Below are 22,898 nucleotides of genomic sequence, written 5' to 3'. Positions count from 1 at the left end.
CTCCACGATTGGCACAAATCCTCATTATGGGACTGTTGGGCTTATCTGTAGATGTACTGAACCTTTTGCTAAACAGCTCTGCTAGAGTACAAGTTGGATTATTAGTAACAAACTCACTACCAAGTCCCTTGTCTATTTTGTCATATAGAGGGTAACTCATTTAACAAAAATATTTAATTTCAAATATTGGCAAGGTAACAGATTTATTTGAGCATTAATAAGAAAAAGAATCTGATATGTGCACTTTTAATCAAATTGATTTGACAATTATGGCAAAGATTGAATTATAGAAAATCTAATTTTGCAAATTAATAGTTTGGCAAGCAGTGAATGAAAATCCCATTCTAAAACTGAATGTGCCTGAGACCGTTTACATGATATGAACCAAAGCTGCACGGGATTCAGCAGGGTGGACTTCAGTGCCTGTGTGAAGTCCCACTGATGTGAACAGGACTCTGGGGAAGGAGAAGTCAAGTATGCTTTTAAAAGTTTTGCTGTTTAAAGACAGCTACTCTGAGGTCCATGATGGAATGTCCAGGAAGATTAAAGTGCTTTGCTACTGGCTTGTGCATTTTGGACTTGATTTCAGATCCAGTGTCCCCTCATCCTTTCACATAGGCATCGCCCTGCTTGTTCAATGTAGGCAGCAGAAAGGCACTGTAAACAGGTAATGGAATATATGACATTGGTAGAGGAGCAAGTGAATGAACTTCAGATGTTATAATCTGTTATCTGAACCAGTGATTTCATAGACATTAGGGCTGGAAGGGACCTTGGAAGATCATTGAGTCCAGCCCCCAAGAATTTCTCCCTGTCACTTCACTCACCACTACTTTGCCCAGCTGGGACTTGAATTTGGATCTCCCACATGGTAGGCAGAAACTCTACCAGTGATGATGGGGTTTGTATTGTTAGAGAGGCATCTGGGTCTGTTGCAAGGCTGGTGCCATGGTAAGAGTAGGAGTTAGGTTACCTGAGAGCTGCCATTTGAGGTTGGGAGGCTTGATTGAGGTCTGTAAGCCAGGACAGTTTCATTCCTCACAGCTACCTTGTGATGGTCATCATAAGGGATCTTGACTTTCTGTGATAACCCCTCCCCCCCCAAATTCTGACAAAAAATCGCAAATTCTCTGACAAAACCCCCAAAATTGGTTAGTAAAATTAAAAGCCCCCTGCAGCATCCCCCAGCCCTGCTGGTGCCCCATATACTCCACCAATGCCTCCCCCAGCCCTGCTGGTGCCTCTTACTGCCCCCAAACTCCCACAATACTGCTGGTGCCCCTCACTGACCCCACAACAGCCCCCCTCCCCTGCTTCTCATGCCTCTTGCCCCCCATCCACAGCCCCTGAACCCCAGGCCTGCTGGAGGGGGCCCCCAGCTTCCAGGGCTATGGGGCAAGGGACCCAAGTCTGCAGCTCCCTGCCCCCAACAGAAGGCAGCTGCAGCAGAAGCAGCATGGAGCCAGTTCTCCCACTGCTGCTGCCTGCTTGGGTGGGGCCAGCTCCTGGCTTCTCCCCCCAGCTCTGCTGGAGTCCCCAGCCATGGCCTACAACCCACCAACCCTGCCATAGGGGCCCCCATCCCCCTGCAAGCTCCACTTACCTCACAGGCTCCAGAAGAAGGGTGAAGCTGAGCTGAGCTGAGCAGAGCCATGGCTGAGTGAGTCTCAGGCCCCACCTTTCCCCTCCCCCTCCCCCTCCAGGCAGGGCTGGTGTTTCCTACCCTGTTTGCAAAGAGCTCTTGTAGGCTGGAGCTCAACCAGCCTGCAGAGCTGTTTGCAAAAGCAGGGAATCCACGGGTTTGTCTGCTAAAAGGAGAAATCCATGTTTTTACTGACAAAAAGGGGAAATCTGTGGTTTTCTCCATTTGTCCATGAAAAAAAAAGAAAACCCAGATCCCTGGTCATCATTTTCTGGAAGGGAATGGAGGTCATTAATGGTGTGTCTAAGGTGTTCAATCTGGAGGCTGTAGGTGATGATGAGAAGGATTCTGTTGTTCTTGCCCTGGGGTTGGTATTATAGCAGGTCAGAGCAAGGTCTGAGTCTGGCTTTGTTCATTTGAGTAGTAGCTATGATTCTGAGATTGTATTGTAAGTGTAGGAATTCTAGTGATTAATTGAGTCTTCCTGAGTGTGGCAATTGCTGTGCCTCAGCAACCTCCTGCATCTCACATATCAGTGTCCCTGTGCTTAAAAATGTGCTTGTCGAACAAGCTTTAGTTCAAGTGCCCCCACCACCATTGTAAGCATGGGGACACTGATACAGGAGGCATGGCAGCACTTTAATTAAAGCTCTTAGAGCTGCTCTAATTAAAGTGCCACCCCCCTATGCCGGGAGCATGTGCAAAAGCGTCCAGAGGTACTAGTTTAATTTGCATTACCTAAAGTGCATTCATGAACGTGTAGACCCACTGTGATTGGATGGGGACTCAGAGAATGATCACAGTCACTGGCCAGCTACAGATGTCAGTCTTTCCCCCCTGCTCCCCCTCCCTCTTCTCAGTTTCTGTTCCCCTGAAAGACTGCCTTCAGAATCTCTGAATCTTTTTCTGAATCTTTGCTGAGACTCCAAATTGATTCAGAGAGGGGTCTTTTTTTCTTCCAATTTGATTCTGATTCTGTGATTCAGCCTCTGAATTGGGCCAAATCTTCTCTTTATTGAATCGGTGACCAAAGCTTCACAGACCCCTAATAAATGCTGCCATAGGTTAATACTTGTAAACATAAGTACTATCCTGCGGCAGTGTTATTTATTACACAGCAATGCACATATAGATGCTGATGGGGCTGGCTGGGGCAAGAGGGTGCTTCAGTGTGGGGGCTCCCTGCTGGCTAGTCCCACACTCGAGCACCCTTGTGCCCTAGCCAGCCCCTCTGCAGCATGTTGAACTGGGTTGGAGCAGCCCTGCACTGGCAGACTGACCCCCCAGGCTCCTTGCCAGCCAGGGCTGCTCTGACCTAACTCAATGTACTGCAATCCCAGGCTGATGTGTAAATGCAGTGACTGGAAGCAATAAACTCCAGTGCAAACTGCACCAGAATTTATGGAGTCAAATTAACTGTACATGTAGATACAACCACTAACCTTGTATTTGATACTAATGACAGGGTTTACATTGCGATATAAGAGGCTGCAATAAGAGAAACCAAATGGTATGCTCTCTTTCTGCCTGTGCAGTTTTGATAAAATGAATCTTGCTGCAGGAGTTGTAAGTCAGGGTGAGAATTTGCATGGTTTCAATGACATTTCAAACTCTTTGATAAATACAATTAACCTTTGGAACATAACTCTGCAATGTAAGGTGAGACAATAGGCATGGATGCTGTAGCAGGCCAATAGGTGTCACAAGTAGACTGCTGTACTCTGGTGGCTTGCCTGATCCTTGGGCATACTAAGGATCTCTGCCCACCCCACCTTGCATACCACACTTTGATCTTATAATGGACAAAGGAGAGTAACCCTCAGTTTGCAGGAGATGCCTTATGGCTACCTTTCCCTTCAGCTTTTTGTCACAGGGTTGATGCTCTCAAAAAGTCTACATTCAGGAATCTGTCTGCCCCTCTACTCTCCTCCCCCCAGTTCTGCCCATTTGAGTTTGCTCAGGGCTGTTGCCTGCTCCCACATAGTAGGCCAATATACATTGATGCTGGGCTGAGCTCTTGCCTGGTCTTATTAACTCTTAGCCTCCCCTGTTGGCCTATTTATAGTAAACCCAGTCCTACCTCCCATCAGTAATTCAACTTGGGTATGTAGTAACTTGTATCCAACAGCTTCAAGGATACAGCCTGCCCATGGTTCTAGGGCCTTAACCAATTATAAACTAAACATAAGCAGCCTTCAAACAACAACACAGCAGTCCCAGGCAACATGCCATCCTCTGGGCACCTTTTCTTCCAGGCCTTCCTAATTTCTGCTAGTTAATCCTAGCTACAGTCATTCAGGCTTTACTTACAGTTTCACCCATAGTCCCTTTTCCAGAACTCCTCTCTCTCATAGTCTTACCCCAACTACCTCCCTCTATTCCAGATCAGGGTTTATATGATTTCTGGATCCACCTCTTCTGTCTCTTCAAAAAGCTGTTTTAAAAGGATTGTCTCTTTGTTTTCTCCTTTCACATCACATTGGGGTAGAAACCCCTATTACAAAGGCATACCAGACTTAAATTCCCTCAACTGCTAGGATGTTTGAAATGTGAATGTGAATCCAACTATAGATCTAGTTATAAAAAACATGGAAGTACTTACAGTGGTCTGTGAGGAATAGTGCTTAAAAACAGTAAAATGTTTTTTGTTTAGTCTTAAGTGCTTTAGAATACTTAGTTTCAAAAGCTACATAGTCCTTTCTCTTTTAACTGAGTTATGCAGGGTAGATTTATGGCAATCACTAGATCTAAGTAAGTCACTAAGGGCACAGACAGACATTCAAGGCATGTCTCTAAGTTATGGCAGTTTACATAAAGTGCCATGAGTTAGAATACCTGCCCCCCCCCCCACTCTGACCCAACAGATGTTTGCTAGTTGGGTTGGTGGGGGGTGAGGGGGAGTTGAGCCTGTCTGGGAGTTTGAGCAAGATCAAACCTGCCTTCACTGCCCCTCCCCCCCAGCCCTGCTCCCTCCTCGCAGCTCTGGGGATGTTGATAGGGAGGGAGGGGCTTTGCTTGGCCTGAGCTGGAGGTGGGAGGTGGATCAGAGCCCCCTCATTTAACAGACCCAGCCTGGCTCCCCCCAGTACCCCAGTCAGGGGGCTGGGGGATCTGGTATGTGGGGAGGCTCCAATCCACCCCTCACCCCTAGTTCAGGCTAGGAACAGCCCAGGCAGCAGCTTCCCCCTTCCTCTATGCTGACAGCCCCAGCAGCGTGGCTGGGCTGCATGAGCCCATCCCTGAATATATGAAAAATTAACCCTAGGGACCATAAGTTCCCTAAGGTGCTCTGAAGCAGAGCATCTTCATCTGATACCTCATTTGAGAAGGGTTAATTTTTTCCATGATTGGCCACTTTAAAAGCATACTGCAGCTGTGCACGTGTGTCACAACACAGTTGTAGAGAGCTTTCAGGAGCCTGATCTTGGGGAAAACATAATTTCTCTTTGTGCACTAAAGCATCTCTTGTAAGATGTTGAATACCTGCTGAAAGGCCCTTGATGCTTTTAAATCTTTTTGCTTCAAAGGGTATTGAGGAGGCTTATTTCCTTTCAGGACTGGACTTAAATGAAAAACTTCCTTTGGTCTACTCCATCTGAATTGAGATCCCAATCCTAAGCTTCCTGATGTCAAATACACTTCTTGGCTAACTGCAGCTGACTATCGACTTTGAATGTACAGACATTTTCATGAAAATAATTTATCTTGAAACTATAGACTGTTTGTAACAGTAATAGTTTGTCTCCAGGGGTGGCCATTCTGTCCCTGGAGTATGCTCTTAGCCCTCGGACTTGTCTCTTCTCAGGCAAAATTCCCCCATCCTCATCTGCCATGCCTTGTTCATATTAACCTTTAGAAAATGAGAGGCTGCCCCAGAGCTTCCCAAGCCTGATCTCATTCTCATGACCACCGGGTGCCTGTGGGCGTTGCCTTAAAGGCCATGGTTCCATCTGCCCCTACACCACACCCCATGTCTCGCAGGTGTTATCATTCACCGATGTTCATTCAACACACTCAGCTCCCTTTCTGGGCTCTTGGATCTTCTAGTCCCACACTCAGACCCAGGTGCAGCTGGTGAACTCGAACTGGTGGGGCAGGTGAAGCATCCCATGGGAGCGTTGTGGGGGGGAGGGAGGTCTGCAGCCAGCTAGGCACTTCAGCCGGTAGTGGGGAGTCAGATGGATTGCAAATTGTCTGAGGGGTCGTACTCAGAGAGTGGTGGTGGACGGGTCATTTTCGACCTGGAGGGAAGTGGGCAGTGGGGTCCCCCAGGGCTCAGTCCTTGGGCCCACACTGTTCAATTTCTTTATTAGCGACTTGGACGATGGGGTGAAGAGCATCCTGTTTAAATTCACAGATGACAAGATTTGGGGTGAGGTGGGCACACTAGAAGGGAAGCACAGATTACAGCAGGACCTGGACAGGTTACAGGGGTGGGCAAGTGAAAATAGGTGGGATTCAATATTGACAAGTGCAGGGTGCTGCACTTGGGCAGTAGGAACCAGCAGCATACCTATAGGCTGGGGAACTCCCGTCTCGAAAGCACGGTGGCAGAAAGAGGTCTTAGAGTCATTATTGACTCCAAGATGAACGTGGGCCAACAATATGAGAACACGGTCAGTAGGGCTAACCGTACCTTGTCCTGCATCCATAGATGCATCACAAGCAGGGCCAAGGAGGTGATCCTCCCCCTCTATGCAACACTGGTCAGGCCGCAACTGGACTACTGCATCCAGTTCCGGGAGCTGCAATTCAGGAGGGATGTGGACAGCATTGAGAGGGTCCAAAGGAGGGCCACTCGCATGATCCGGGGACAGCAGGGCAGACCCTACGAGGAGAGGCTATGGGACCTGAACCTGTTCAGCCTTCACAAGAGAATGCTGAGGGGGGACCTAGTGGCCATCTATAAACTTACTAGGGGGGACCAGCGGGGTTTGGGAGAGACCTTCTTCCCCCAAGCGCCTCCCGGAGTAACAAGGAATAACGGCCATAAGTTGCTAGAGAGTAGGTTTAGACTAGACACTAGAAGGCACTACTTCACAGTAAGGGCGGCTAAGATCTGGAAAAAAATTCCAAGGGAAGTGGTGATGGCTCCTACCATGGGGGTCTTTAAGAGGAGGCTTGACATTTACCTGGCTGGGGTTGTTTGAGCCCAGTTTTCTCTCCTGCCCACAGCAGGGGGTCGGACTAGAAGGTCTACAAGGTCCCTTCTGACCGTACGTTTATGAATCTATGAAATATAGCATTGTCTGATGTTTTTGAATTATCATATACAATTAACTGTTGTTACCTTGGGGTTGGTGTTATATTAGATATATATAGAAACTTCTCACCTTCAACTGTCTGATTCTGTATTCAAAGGTTTGTCTAACATTTCTCCTAGCTATACAGTTACTCCCATAAAAGCTATTGCCAAAACAACACCTAGCTTCTCATATATTCCTTTTCTTATATATCACACAGACTTTTCATATACCACCACAGCAATAACAGTCTTCCACTCCTATTTAAGCTAAAGAGACATTTATGTAAATATACCTTTTGCATTATGTGTAAAGAAGTATTATTGCGCTGTGCTGATGCTGTTTGTGCATTGCAGAGCAATTCAAAGTACTTATACATAGAGCAAAAGCACAGACAGTCAGAAAACCTGAGGCTGAATTGATACAATCTTTGCAGATTTCTCTCAGCTGCATAGATTGAACCAATATGCAAGTGAAGAGACACTAATTTTTTTATTACAGAAATGCAGCCACATGCCTGCAGTGGCCCGGGCCAGAAGCTTGGGGGCACTAAAGCATGCCTCTGCTTGGCTGGAGCAGACAGCTTGGGCCAAGGCTAGCCTACCCACCCTGCAAGGGGAGTGGTTTGTGGGGGAGATGCAAAGCATCCTGGGATCCTTGAGGACTAAGAGTTAACTTGAATCTGGAGGGGATCTGGGACAGAAGTTCAATAAACTGATTTAACCTACATCCAGGTTTATCCTGACACTACATCCAGGTTTATCATAAACCAGATTCAGCTATATTAAAAGTAGTTTATGTGCACTGAACTGCTGTTGTGCTACAGATTTGAACCAGTTTCTGATCATTTATACCGATTTATGTGTAATTTCTGTCCCTAGCCAAAATGTTTTTCTATGCAAATTAGATTAATCTGCTGTTTGCAAAACTTCAGTCCAGTGCTGCCTATACAAATTACACATTTTGAAATGTTTTAGAGAAGGTAACACTATCATGTTAAATTTTAAATTGTGATTTTTTTTTTTTTGCTGTTACACCAAATCTGGTAAATTTATTCTTTAAAAAAAATCCCAAACAGGTCTAATATTATGCAACAATTCAGTGGCTGCAGAAGCAAAGATCTGTACATCCCGTTGAAAGACTTGAGGATTGACAATGAATTTGGCATACTTCTGTCAGTCTTTATTCATGTATTTCAATCTGTTGATTTCAAGTGGAGTGGCTTCAAAGTTTCATTAGAAGAACTTTTAATGAAAGTGGCTAATAAATTCAACACACTTTATTTTTGCCTATTGCTTTGGTCATCACATGAGACAACTGTACAAGTAACATTTAAAATAAATTCCACTATTGGAGTTCTTATAACAAGACAGGCTGGAGTTCAAGAAAAAGGGTTGTTTCTAGCTCTGGTATCTCAGTTACAAAAACAGTGATAGGAACTCCAGAAATCCCCTTTATATTTTGTCAATAGTATTTTATGAAACTGAAAATATACAGCAATTAAAGCTAGTTAGAAAACAGTCCAAGCCATTTTTCATAAAATTATACTTTTCATTGGGGTAGATGAAAAAGAAATTTCCTTTCCCCTTACCTTTTCCAACTTCTTTTAGAGGGAAGGGTAAATATTTAAATTTAGTCAAAAAATGAAAAAATTTGATGAACACAATTTTTTGCTGTAAAAAAACCCTCTTTTGTCCAAGTCCTGTCCTTTTCCTTAAAACAATTTCAAGCTGCTTTAACAGTCATGTTTTAAAAATTTCAGTGGTAGTAGTTTTAATTGGGATATAATTATCCTGTTCAGCATTTCTGGTATAAACTAGAGATGGTCAGAAATTTGCCTGTTCAGTGAGCACAAAATGTTTTACTTGAACAGTCCAGTGTTTAAGGAACTTTTGCCAAATTCAAGGCAGGCTCTAAGGAAATCCTCCCTGGATTTCTAGAGGGTCTGTCCTTGGATCTGGAGCCCTGGGTGCATCTGTGATGGGAACCTGGGGAGCAGGGCATGCATCCAGACAAGCACTCACGTTCGGGATGCGGCTCTGCAAACTGAATGAGCAGCACGTGCAGGCATTTGCTGTGTTGCTAATTTGCAGCTCAGTGGAGTTTTTTTGATACAGAGAGATCCTGGTTTCCAAAAAAACCCACAGCTGAAAAAAACACACAGCACATGTGGTGGCAGTGTGTGCTGCCTGAAACCAGAGCCTGGACTCCAGGTAAGGCCCAGGTGCTGGCCCCAGCCTGCTCTACCTTACCAGGGGCTACTTGCCGTGCACCAGAGCAGGCATGCAGTGGCATTCCCCAGGGACAAGAAGCAGTGGCACAACTACGTTTCGCTGCTATTTGTCCCAAGGGAAACACATGTGCGTGCTCCTCTAGACATGCCCTGGGAGGCCTCTTTAGTTACTCTTAGGATTGGAAAGGTCCTAATTCTCATGTTTAGTCTCCTGTGACATTATAAAAATGCTGTCACACATTTATCAGCTTCTTTTTTTAATATAGTTAGTGGGTTTTTTTGTTCTGAGTGGAAGGGTCTTCCAGAACCTTACAGCTTTAATGGTTAGGATCATTCTAATTTTCAGTCTACAGTTACTTAGGATTCATTTATATATTTTTGTTCTTTTCCCAACATTGTCCTTTAGCTTAAAGAGATCACTCAATCTCAAGTCTAAAATAACTGCCTCTTGTTAGTTTAGTGACTATTTAATGAAGAAAATTGTCAGCTATCACATTAAGAGTGCCTGAGCCCCACCATTATTAATATCAATTAATATTGTTCTCCTGTCTACGAGAATTTAATGTCTCTGATAATCAAGCAATTCCCAGTAGTATTGTACTCTCTAATGACATTGCAGAGCTCTCTATCCATGTCCAAATCTAGAGATCCATAACAGTCTTGTAGCACTACTCCAACAGAATTACTATTACCATCCTTCCCCAAAACCATTTTGATGCAGATTCTATTTTATTGGTGGTGGCCCCTCTCAGTTCTGTACAGTCCAATCACATCATTAATATACCAAGTTCTTCCATTACCATTACTTGTATTTCTTTCATTCCTGAACAGTGCATGTCTTTCAATACTTGTTTTTTAGTCATGACTGATATTCTACCATGTTTCTTCTATCTCTATGCTGTCCAGTTTCATGTGTCTAGCACCAGTAGTTTGGGTTCCTCCGTTCTGTTGCCAGGATTCTGTCATTTGTATCAAAGATCTCACCCATGCCATACTCTAGCAGAATTAGTCAAATCCATTACAAGTATCTCCTACCTGATTGCTGTTCTCCACAGTGTTAATTCCTTCTTTTTCCTTGCTGTCCACCTACCTATTAATATTTCTTTCTCCTTTATCTTTATTGTCAAGAGCATCAATTTAATCTGGCAGCTGCACTGTCCAGGGAGCTTCTACTTCAGTAGAAATTTTGGAAATTTTTGGTTTTGGTCCAAATAAAAGGTTTTCTCCTGCTGTCATTTGAGAAAAAGGAAAACTTGCCTACTGACAGAAAAAGTTGAGAGCTACATAAGTGTTCAAACAACAAAGAAACCTGCTTTGATGAAATCTAACTGCAAAGATTCAGTTGACATCATTGAACTCCACGCGTGTATACAGTCAAGATCCTATAAAGACTCTCATATTTAATTGTAACTACCTGATGAGTCATATTAACTTCAAGTTAAGCACATGCACAAGTATTTGCAGCATTAGTGCCTTACTTTTCAGTAAGTGTTAACAACCAGGTGGTCAACTGCATGTCTACTTCCTTAACTGTGTATAGAAAGGATTAAACAGATATGGAGGTATCTGTTTTACAGTTGTGCTTTGCCATTTGTAATGGACACATGTAAATGAGTGCCTTCAAGAAAGTTGGTATTTCAAGGTGCTGTACCTTGAATTTGGGGAGCGCTAGGGCTGAACTGTATTTTGCTGGCATACATTAGTCAGCACAGCAGAGGTGGCATAAAAGTTGCCCCTCTTTTAAAAATGTGCTAGTTACAAATGTAAACCCAAAGAAATAAAACCAGCCCAGGCGGAAGAGCAACAAACTTCTGGCAGGTCTTGAGGCAAACAATATTCCTGTGTATTTTACATCCCAGTCCAGTTTAACAGTAGGCTGCTCTGATGAATGTTTGGGTAGAATTAGAGAACTTGCGACAATTGACTGCTGTGAATCCTCCCAGGACATCAGCGCGCTGGAAATGTTTTTTATTAAATACCGGGCTATTAGGCATGGTGTAAATTCAGTACTGAATAGCCTTTGATATTTCACCTTAAGAACCATTTCACCAGATTTAAACTAAGCTTAAATGTACCATTAGTTAAAATGTGATTTTTGAAAGTTCAACTGAACATAGAAGCCTGTTGGACTAGCTTGTTTAAGGCCTATCACTTTCTGCAGTTAACAGCACACAAGGGAGTGATATGGCTACCTATCCAGCAATGCTTGACTCCCCAATCTGAAAGCTCAGCTAGGTACCCATTTACAGCTTGGTTGGCTTTTAGTATAAACCCAGAGCAAAGCTTGAACTCATGCCTCTGCACTCATAGCAAAACACCTTAACTGCTTGCCACCTTATTCCTCCAATACTGTTGGATTTAGGCAAAGCTGACCAATCAGACTATTAATATTCCAATGATTAATATACTATTAATTCCACATTAATTTCAATGATCTCCTCTTATTTATTTGCAAGATTGATCCAAATGCCAGTAACTCACTGACTGTTGTAAGCTTTGGATCAGGCTCTGCCTGTGTAGAACTTTACAAGCTTGGTTTCAATAAGCTTTCACAGTCTTATCTTCCATTCCAGTACTGTCTCTATTTATAGGCAGTAGATAGAGGAAATAGGATACTTAAGGGTCAGCAGTCAGGAACAGGAAGTTGTTGGGTCGGTTTGCTGGAGGATTGTAAGATTGCTGCTAATCCATCTGAGAGCAGTGGGCTGACCCAGGCTGGTGGGGCCAGAGGGTAGCAGCCTGATCTGGGCTGATTGGAGCAGCAGCAGCAGCTGATTGGAGGAGGGGCATGGAAAGCAGGGGCCTGATCTGAGTTAGCAGAGGAGGGGGCTGGGTGGGGTGTTTATACTAACTTGTAGCCTAGAATGGCTACACCTTAGTGTAAGACAATCTAGGTAACATGGATCAGAGATAAACCTCCCCTGAAGTTGTGTAACTTTAACCTGCCTAAAGGGTGCCTAAATCTAGTTCCATATGTTAATGTGTGGACAGTCCAGGGGCTAAGACCTCTAAAATTTAGAGACCATCTAAAATTAACATGTAATAAGGCCCTAAAAAAAAAGGCAAAGGCACTAATAAAAAAATTGACTCTCTTAGAGCTTAATCCTATTCCCCACTTTAATCTGTGTTATACCTGTTTGGATTTTCATACCACCAGTTTTTAGATATGTGGTTTAATGCATCTATAGTCCTATAATTCACAATGGGACTAAATTTGCATAAACGTAAGTACTATAGGTGTGTCTACATTTGTTATTAACATGCCTTAAGCTTACTGTGCAGAAAAATAAGGTGCAGTAAGCTTGCCCCAGGAACGTATCTACAGGTGAACCCTTTTGGGCGCAGATTTTCTCCCAATGGGAGTAGGCCAAACCAGTTCTGCTCCCCTGCTTCTCTGCCAGTCTGCAGCAGCCAGGGGCAGCTGCAGGCTCTGGCCACAGCTGTCTGGGTTCCAGGGGTCTCTGGGGGCAGCCTCAGCCTGGCAGGGGCCTCTGGGGAGGGTGCAGGGTCAGCTTGGCAGGGGGCTCTAGAGGGACAGGCTCAGGTTGGCATGGGACGCTACCCTGGGAGCCTGTGATTTGCACACAAATAATGTTAGGAAGTCTGCGAGGCAATATGCTGCCTATGATCTATAGATTCGAGACTCTTGATCTACATTTTTGCTAGTGCTTTGAATTAGTATTTGAATATCTTTTGGGCATTGCTGTAGGTTAACCGAAGTAAAATTTAACGTCATTGGGCATGTCCTGATGCATGCTGTGTGGCACCCCAGGCCCATCTGCAGTGCCACAAACCACACCAGGAGCACATGCAGGCATTCAACTTGCTGCTGATTTGCAGCATGGTGGTTTTTTTGACACTGAGAAATCCTGGTGTCAAAAAACCTGTACTCCTGAAAAATGTGGTTTAGCACACGGGGCGGCAGCATGTGCTGCCCAAAACCAGAGCCTGGCCAGCCAGAGCCATGCTCTGGCTGCCAGCCAGGCTCAGCATGCCATATCACTGCCTCTGGAGCCCCAGGAGGTCCCCAGGACTCCAGATAAGGCTGCTGGGACCAGCCCAGGTGCTGGCCCCAGCCTCCTATACCTCACCCGGGGCAATTTGCCTCACACCAGAGTGGGCATACACAGGTGTTCCCTGGGAACAAGTAGCAGTGGCACAAACTTGTGCCACCGGTATTTGCCCAAGGGAGCTCATTCGCATGATCATCTGGAGGCGCCCATTATGTTTTTTCACATGTACTACAGAACCTAAATAGAAACAATTTTAGAAATTATTTTAGATTTTAAAAATAGCGGTGACTTGACTTTTAACAGATCCTGCAAAGAAACCTCCACTAGATTCTTACTCCTGTTTGGGTACCTTTTGGAGGCTTGCCCCTGTGTAAGTAAAAACAGAATGAACCAATATTGGGACTATATTTACTTTTTGTACATTTCTCTTTCTCCCCAACACTCTTTCACATTTAACCATCAGACTCTATGTCCCCACACAAACTTACATTTACTCCTATACCTTCCTTACCATGTATGGGAGACAGATGGCAATATATAGTACTTAGTGAGGGGATGCAATGAAGGCTTATGCTTTATAAGTCCGGAAGGGCTTTGAGGAAGGGAAAAATCCTGTAAGGAAAATGGATTTATGGGTATGATGCAGCCATGAACATCTTTACTGTTATAGCAGAAACCAACAGCATCCATTTTGTTTAGGAGCTCTGAAATGGCCTTATTCCAGAAGATGGTCTCCTGGGTGATTTGGACTAGACTTTGACTTCATGGCCAAGTTTTCATGCAGTGTAAGTTGCTTTTTTCTTGTAATAGTATATGTGCTGCTCTGGCAGATGTTTTATTTTCACAATGTTTTTTTCCAAAATCAACACTACAGAGTGATACTGCTTGGCTTTGATGGTATAATCCTGACTAAAAAAGCCTTCTGGCACATACGATAGAGACGTGTGATATGTGTGCTGCTGTGTTTATAACAGATATGCCACTGATCAACCTCCTGTTCGGGTTGAACCCCCGCATACTTTTTGGACATTCTCTCCCTAGCCTCCCATATGGTTTTGGGAGACTCTGAGTTTCATGGTCTGACTCCTACCTTCTGTGGAGCAAAAGCAGCAGATTGAAGAACCCATACACCCCCCGCATACAAGCAGGAACAGAGACAAACCTTCTGCCTTTCAGTAGAAAGAAAGAGCAGCTGGCAAGAACATGACAGGCATTTCTTCCTTCAATAATTCTCTTCCCATTTCCTTTCCACCCACCCTTTTCTCTTTGGTTGTTTGTCCCTGGATCATTTCATACTCCAGGTGGTGTTTCCTTCTAAGTGGAGAATTTAAAGATTGAAGTGCTAGCACCTTTGCTACCTCAAGTAATAGCCTGTGCAATGTGCAAACATCTGTGTTACTGGCTGTGTAGTTAGCAGGCTTGAGTGAAATTATCTGTTCTATAATGGATACCTTGGATGGAAGTGAATACTTCCCACCAAAATGGAATATTTGCTTTCCATTGCTCAGGTATAGATGGTAACTTCAGAATGGCTATGGAGGTTCCTATAGCACTGGAATGGAGACCAAGATACATTAATAAGATAATCAGTACCAATGTCTATTCTTTAATTTGGGATAGAAATTGATGAATAATTCACTATAATTTATTGCAAATTTAGCTTATTTTTTTAGTTAACAAATCTCTCAGAAGCTGATTCTTATTTTTATAAATACTTATTATTCATAGGTATATACCAAATAGGTTGCATAAGACATTCTCTAATTTATCACTTGAACTCTGCTGTTTTTTAATACTAGTGTGTGAACTGTCACTTCAGCCATGATGTCTATTAGGGGTGTGCGAAATGGGCTGTATTTGATTTGAATTTAGATTTGGCCTGAATCAGGGACAGTGATTTGATTAATTGATTCAGATCACTGTCCCCAGTTTGATTTGGCCGAATCCCAATCTGAAGATTCGATGCTGATTCAGAGAATCAGTGGTTCGGCCATAGACACAGCTTTAAATGTTTCTTCTACATACCTCGAGGCACCAGGTGTGACTTGTGAACGCTGCAATGCTGGGGTGGATGGAGTGTCCCACAGGAATGTGCCCCCCCCCCCCCCCCCCCGAGTGCTTGGCGGCAAACCTGGAAGTACTTCCAGTCCACTTTTGGGTCTGCCACGTGAGTGCTTGTCTGGATGCATGCCCTGCTCCCCAGGTTCCCATCACAGATGCACCCAGGGCTCCAGATCCAAGGACAGACCCTCTAGAAATCCAGGGAGGATTTCCTTAGAGCCTGCCTTGAATTTGGCAAAAGTTCCTTAAACACTGGACTGTTCAAGTAAAACATTTTGTGCTCACTGAACAGGCAACTTTTGAAAACGATAGGATTTGCAACAATTCAACAAATACTTTGGAACAGCATGTAATATGTGTTCATAAGTAACAGTGCTTCATGAGTAAAAGTTAACTGCTTTTCTTTGCAAATATGCTTCTGAATCACTCTTTTGTGTAATTTGAAACTATTCTGAGTTGCTCTCTGGGAGGTGTAAACATTTTGTTACCTTAGTGGAAGTGTACATTCAAGCACATACAAGAGCCCTAAATGGAGAACTGTAAATCAGATTCTAAACCTGGCTCTTTCACCAACTTGTCAGCTGACCTCCAGGAAGTCACTTAACCTTTCTGTCTCTATCATCCCATCTGGAAGGAGGAGCTAAAAATAAATGGTTCACAATTAGTGTTTCAAAACTGTAGTAGTAAATGAGTGTAAAAGCTTTGAAAATGAAGGCTCTCATTATTTGAAAAAAATGCTCTTGTTTTTGGAACTTAATGCAAGTACTAATTGTTGAAAAGTCAAAAGGTATACATGCAAAATTAACAGCTACTTCTGAAAGGTTTCGTCTAAAATTGTGGCATGTAAATATTAGCTTTTTGTGAATACAGTAGTTCTGATTAAGTAGATAAGTAGTAATATTAATATGTAAGCATTTATGGAGTGCTTTACATGTTTGAAACATCATATACTGTAACTTAATCATCACAATGAGGTGAGTAAAATTTATCAACCCCAATTTTTAGGCAGGTCAATACAGACAGAAAAGTACAGCAACTTGGTCAATGCCACACAGTAAACTGGTGGCAGAACCAAGTGTAGAGTTCAGGACTTGTGGATTCCCAGCCCTGCACTAACTTTGCAGAACTGTGCCATGTCTGTCTGAGATAGTAACTGCAAAACTGATAAAGAAAACAAATGATCATATAAATAATGCATGTCTTTAAATGCATCTATACTGTTTTTTGTAGATAGACAAAATTCGTCATTAGGACCTCCTGGCTCTACTCATTCCTTCTTTCTTATCTGGTAGCAGCAACAGTGCCTGTCTTGTACTTCAATTTGCTTAGTACTGTGACCAGACAGCTTGGAGGAGAAAATGCCCTGTGTTCTCACCATAGGCTGTTATCCACAACGTGAGCACGACTACTGACCATATTTTTATGTGGAAGTGGCTGTGTCTTCTATGCTTTGTGCAGAACTTAATGCTGTGTACAGAGCAAATATACCAGATCAGGTACATCAAGGGATTTAAACATGGGATGCCTAGTTTGTGAATTCCAGATGGCCTTAGCATGCTGAAATAATCAGGTCAGCCCAGATGGCAGCAGGTTCTGGAAGAGAGTCTGGTCTGATGAAACCAGGCTCTGTGCACCTTCTTCTGATCACTCCCCATGTCCCACCTATGTCCCAACTCCTTAGCTTGTCTTTTCTTCTGTCTTTCTGCCTCATAACCTCTTTCACCTCCACTGTCATTCCTACTTTTCAGCCACTGTATATTAATATTTGGGGTACTACTTTTAGAGGGGTGGAGGTAGAAGACTGAGAACCCTTCCAGGATAGACAGTCTGCCCTCTCTCTGTTCTTGTACCTGGTACCTTAGTAGTCTTGGTTGCCATGAGAAGAAATTGCAGGAAATACCTTGCCCAACTTTTATATAATGCTCCTGACCTGCAGTACAGTATTACCTAGGGCTGCCAACTCTGTTTGACTCTATTCCAGGTTTCCAGAATGCCGGTGTGCCCATGACACACAACATGAATGTGCCTGCATACTTGCATATATCAGTTATGGATTACAGAGGGTGACCTATTCACCTTTTGCCTAGCATCCTATTGGCTAAGGCACTTAAACAGGCATTTGAGAACTATACCAGCCTGGGTGTTTGAGGACATTTTGATACTATCTGTCCTGGATGCACTCTGAGGTGCCTTTGAGAAACACACTTGGGGTGTTCTTACACCTTCAGGGTGCCCTTCTGTCCCCAAAACCCTTTCTTCCATCTGCTGCTTGACCACTGAGAAGAGACTGAGATGCTTCAAAGGTCATCTCCCTGACCTATGAATGCCCTCTCCCTGTACTTCCTGGAAAGAGGCCTGCCTGTATGGTCAGATGCTCTTAAATCACAGTTGTGACTGACAATATGTGGGTTGTAAAAGATAACAAAAAGATGTATTGTAAAAACAAGAACAAACATAAGAAATCAGTAACCATATGTTGAGCTACAAGATATAAGAACAAACAAACAAAAGGAAATATCAGAAGAATAACCTGTTCTCATCTTCCATCTTAAAACCAAGAATGCAGTTTCTATTCAGCCCAGTAGCTGGGGACTCCAGTGTTTCCCTGTGGCTGGGAGAAAAGTCTTTGGTCTCAAGGCAAAGATTAGAAATGTTTTCTTACCTCACAATTTATATACATCATCCATTGAATGCCTGGGGAGCCCATGCTATACATATAACTTCCTGACTCCCTGAAGTTGTATTTAAGAGAGAGAAGACTTTCCCTATCTCCCTCCACTCAGGGTCAGATCGATCGCCATGTTTGGGGTCAGGATGGAATTTTACCCCATGGTCAGATTGGTATGGGGGGCAGAGGGGTTGGTTGCCTTCCTCTGTAGTGGGGGGCATGGCCCTCTACATGGGACCTCTTTGATTGTATATTGATAACATTTTATAGAAACAGGAAATTGGCTGCCATGTTTCCCCCACTTTACCTGTGGCAAGTTAGGATGTTAGGTTTATGTTGTGTCAGGGTTGATGGTAGTCTTATGTACAGTTTAGATTATGGTTTGTATGAGAGAGTTTGGATAATGATGATCTCATTAATACTCTCATCACGGATAATGATGGTCTTAGACAGGGATTGGAGTAGATGATCTCTGGAGAGCTCTTCCAGCCCTACGTCTCTGTGATACTATGATTTATTTAAGACTAAAAGAATCTTTGCATCTTTTCAGACATGAAGTTCCAGTATCCTATCAATATTGTCTCTCACTTAATTTCCCCTCTGAGAAATGTTCTTCCACTGAATAGGATGAATAACCAGGTGATACTCTTACATGTTCCTTCTTTTAAAATGTAAATCTATCTGCAAAGTCTGGAAGGGCCTGACTATTATCATATCCATGTTGGATGCAGATTGTCAGTGATTACTTGTCATCAGAAGGTAGGGTAGATTTGCACCTTCTAGACCAGGGATGGGCAAAGTCCAGGATGGGCAAAGTGGATGGGCATTTCCCAGCCAACCCATGCATGGCTGGGGCTGGTCTCCATGGAGACCCCAGCCGCAGCTGTATGGGAAAGCTCAAGCCTGGGGTTGCCATGGAGACCAGCCACTGGGAACTGGCAGTGGGGGCAGCCTGCTCCACAGCCAGGGCAGAGCTGTGATCTGAAAAACCAATTCATATAACCATCAGGATTTTAAGACTGAATGCAACTTGACACTACCTATACATAGGGACTATGCATGCCTTATCAGTAAACAAACTCAAGCCATTATTCATGACATCCTACAAACCCTTCAAGCATTATAGGTTTGTGACATATTTGTCCCATTTTCCAGGAAAGTGCCTTAACTACCAGGCTTTAGGCTAGGCAGAGCTTAGGGCATTCTCCATCCCTGCCACTGAAAAATAGTCCATTGCATGAAAAGAATGTAAGAGTTATTGGTGTAACCCTGGGAGTGACACTACCCATGCCTTCACCTGAATAATGGGATTCTGGGGTGCCCGGTAGTCAGTGGCCCCACCCAGCTCCCTGGGTAGCTGCTGCAGGGTCCCCAAGCAGAGAGCCTTCCCTTACAATCAAACAACTTTGCAGACCTTTATAAAACTATTTACAGGATTTAATTATTTACAAGGTAACATATAATCAACACAATAGAATAAATGACCTGGTGCTGGTAGTTTAAGGGTTAATGCTTCTTGGATACACATTACAGTAGGGGAAGGTGTACAACTTACCCATGATAAATAAGGAACCCATACATAAATAAATTGATACTCCAACTAATAAACCAGCAAGAGCTTATTTACACAGTCTATAACTTGTACGCTGTGTACTGAGGACCTTGTATGCACTGCCCCTGGCTGGGTGTCTCAGGGAACAGGACTGTGTCTGTGTCCCTGCACAGAATCTGTGGGCTGTCCCGGGTGCTGGCGTCCCTTGCATGAGCTCCAGGGGTCTCAGTCCAGTAGGCAGTGGCTCCTCCCCTGCGGTCCCTGTAAGAAAGCTTATTCCTGCTCAGACCTCTTCCCTGGCTCAGCAGGGAGCAGTGTCTGGGCTGTAGGTTGTAACAGTTTCCCTTGCCACAGCCCCTCCTTGGGCCCTACTTGCCCCAGGGTTTCTGGCAGCTGGAGCAGTCCCTGCCGCTCTATCCCAGGGCTCCCTCCAGCACCTGAGCCTGGCCCTCCCCTGCTTTGCTCACCCAGCCACACAGGCACTTGCAGGAGGGTCTTTCCAGGCTCAGAGTCTCCTCACAAGGCAGCTGTTCTCTTGTCCTGGCCCGGCAGAGCTGGGAGGGGAAAGGAGGGAGAACAAGCACAGCGCAGCACTCTCCATGCAGCCTCTACTGTTACTTCTGCAGGGGTCTCCCAGGGGCTCTTGGGGAAACAGTGTGGGGAAATCCTTTCCCTGGTCTCTAGCCTGTCTTTCACCCCCCCTCTCTCTCTTCTTTGTTCTACCCCCCTGGGAAAACTGCTCCCCTCTTTTAACCAAGCCTCTCAGCCAATCCCAGGCCAGGGCTCTTCCTGGGCTTTTGTTAATGTCTCTCATTCAAACTGCTGGGATGCATCACTCCTCCCACTTCCAAAAGGGCTACCTCCAGAACAGCTTCACTCGTCCCACTGGGACAAACTCTTGTCTCTTTGCACTCTGTCCCTCTGCAGGGCAGCCCTTCCTATTCCTTTAGGTGAGTCCATTTTTAATGCTGCTACATTAAGTATAGAAAGGAGCATGCAAAATGGACCCTGACTGTAGCCCAGTGAGGAGGGCGCACCCCTTTTCAATGCACACCCCTCCTCAATAGCATAAATAACACTGGGAGCAAAATTCAGAAATGAGGGTCTTTTCCGTTCAAGGGATTCATTCTTGTTGAGTGGGCCAGTTTCAACAGAGGAGGAAAGGGGTTTAGAATGCTCTCCAATCTCCGTAACCCATAGTGAATTATAATCCTCTATGAATTATAATCCTTTGACGCTGAAGGTTTTCTCACTTCCTATGCAAATGCTATAACCACAAGGTTGTGGAGCAAACAGTGTGTTCCTTAGTTCCTTAGTTTACACTAAAGGAAATTCAGCTGCCAGGTAGATATCTTTCTTCCCTTCTGAGCCATATGTTAGCATGACAGAAGAGCAAAAGGTTGCCCATTGAGGAGAGTTTTGTGCCTCCCTGGTGGGATAGGATAATTCTCTTAAGGCAAGACAAGCATTATTTGGACAAACAACCATTAAGTATGATGTGGCTCTTAAACTCAGACTAGAATCTGGTCTTTAGTATTTTGTTTTTAATTTTTTCCTTTGAAATTGCTTTAAATATTTTTATTACAAGTTTGCAATAACCGAATAAAATTAGGTGCTTTCAGAAGTCACAAGTTTACTCCAATGTACAATTCCACAATATCAATTATTTTTCTTAGTATTTCAAATCTTCCAAAACATTCTGCAGACAAATATATTTGCCATATCTAATAAGGCTCTTTTCTGTATTATCATTACATTCCTTCAAAGCATTTACAATAAGAACACTCCAAATTATGTTCCCTTAGCTAGTTCATCTGTTCAGTCAATAAGCAACATTTTATTGCTTTTATGAATTAAGCCCACTTTACATCCAATCATTTTGCAAACATCTGTAGCCGAATCAGTCTAGGGAGCTTTTGAAAAATCAATCAGTAGAGAACAGCTTAAACTTTTTTTTTATTTTAATAAAGTATTTACACGTTTGCTATATAAGAAATGGAAAAGACAGCAAGCACAGGTGTCATACTCTAGCAGCACAAACACCTCTTTCAGCTTATAAAAATCATATTTGGGTATTTGAAAAGAGCAGTCTGCACAATGCCATTGGATTGATAAGCTAGTGGTAGTTGGTTTCCTGACCCTGAGATAATAAACCAGCATTTTTATACTGGCCAAACCAGTATCAGGGTATGTTCCCATGAATAGATTTGCAAAATACACATAGGGGGTGCATCCGCATGAGACACTAAAGCACAGTAGACTAATTATACTGCACACTAGTGCATCATGGCAAAACCTGTGCTAATGTGCTAATGTACAGTAGAACTAGTCTACTGTTCATTAACATCACAAAAAAAGTGTGTCAGCACTACTGCGCAGTAGCGCCAGTCACTGTACATTCAGTTAGTACCTATTATTACTAACCATTAATGTGGTTACTGCACATTAATGAACATGTAGACGCACCCACTGTGTAGGCAGTTGGAGTGAAACCATGATTTTGTGGTTAAGCGAGTGGGCTTAGTATTAGACCGGATAGAGCACTTTCCAACAGGCCATTTTTAGACAGTTCAATTAATCCAAACTAAAGCTTTTCAACATAATGCCTGTTTTAACAAGAATGTCATTTTGGACAAAATGAGAAAGAGTTTAATCTCAGAAGAACTAATAGTTCAGAGAGTAAGGCACTCACTTAAGGTTGAGAAAGATTAAGTTTCAAGTTCTTGGTCATGATTCAAACCAGGGACTTGAACCATAGGGTATGTATAGACATTACATTTAGACCAACCTAACTACCATTAGGTTGATCTAAGTGCTGATCTGTACACACATCTGGAGAGGTTAGATTGTGAAGGACAATACCAAGTTTTGTTTTGTTTTTTCTAATAGTCATATACTTCATGCTGAAAATCTCTTTGAGAGTTTGGTCAATATAAATAAATTGAGGCATTCCAAATACCAGGGCTAGACTCTTGGCTGGTACAAAAGGGGCATAGCAACAGTGACTTCTGTGGGGTTATGCAAGTTTACATCAGATGAGATGATGTAAAATTAGTAAAATGTCCTGTAGTTGGAGTCTTCCTGTTCTTCCTTCTTTGCTAAGGATAGCGACCCTGCTACATTGTTTAAGTAGGGGCTAGATTCTAGAGATGGAGGTCCTCCGTTTATACAGAGAACAAAACAAAATATGACCAGCAATACAATCTTCTCTGCCTTTCTCATCTTTTCATGTAGATCAACTTTTTGTAAGGGTTACTCGGGTCTTTACTTGAGGTAACCAACTCATTTCATATGCACACTCATGTAGGCTCCTGAAATGGCCATCAAATGGTAGGTTTTGGACTTGGCTGATTCAGGCTAGAATTTCAAATACCTAGTGGGCAGGATCAGCCTTTGTTTAATTCCCTTTCTCCCTGTCAGGGACTGCTTTTGCCCTTCAAGTCTTGTTTTAAAAGGCCCCAGATGCTCTGCATGTTTTCACTGTAA

This window comes from Alligator mississippiensis, chromosome 1, assembly GCF_030867095.1.
Source record: "Alligator mississippiensis isolate rAllMis1 chromosome 1, rAllMis1, whole genome shotgun sequence".
In the NCBI taxonomy this organism is placed as follows: Eukaryota; Metazoa; Chordata; order Crocodylia; family Alligatoridae; genus Alligator; species Alligator mississippiensis.
This window is presented reverse-complemented; position numbering follows the sequence as displayed.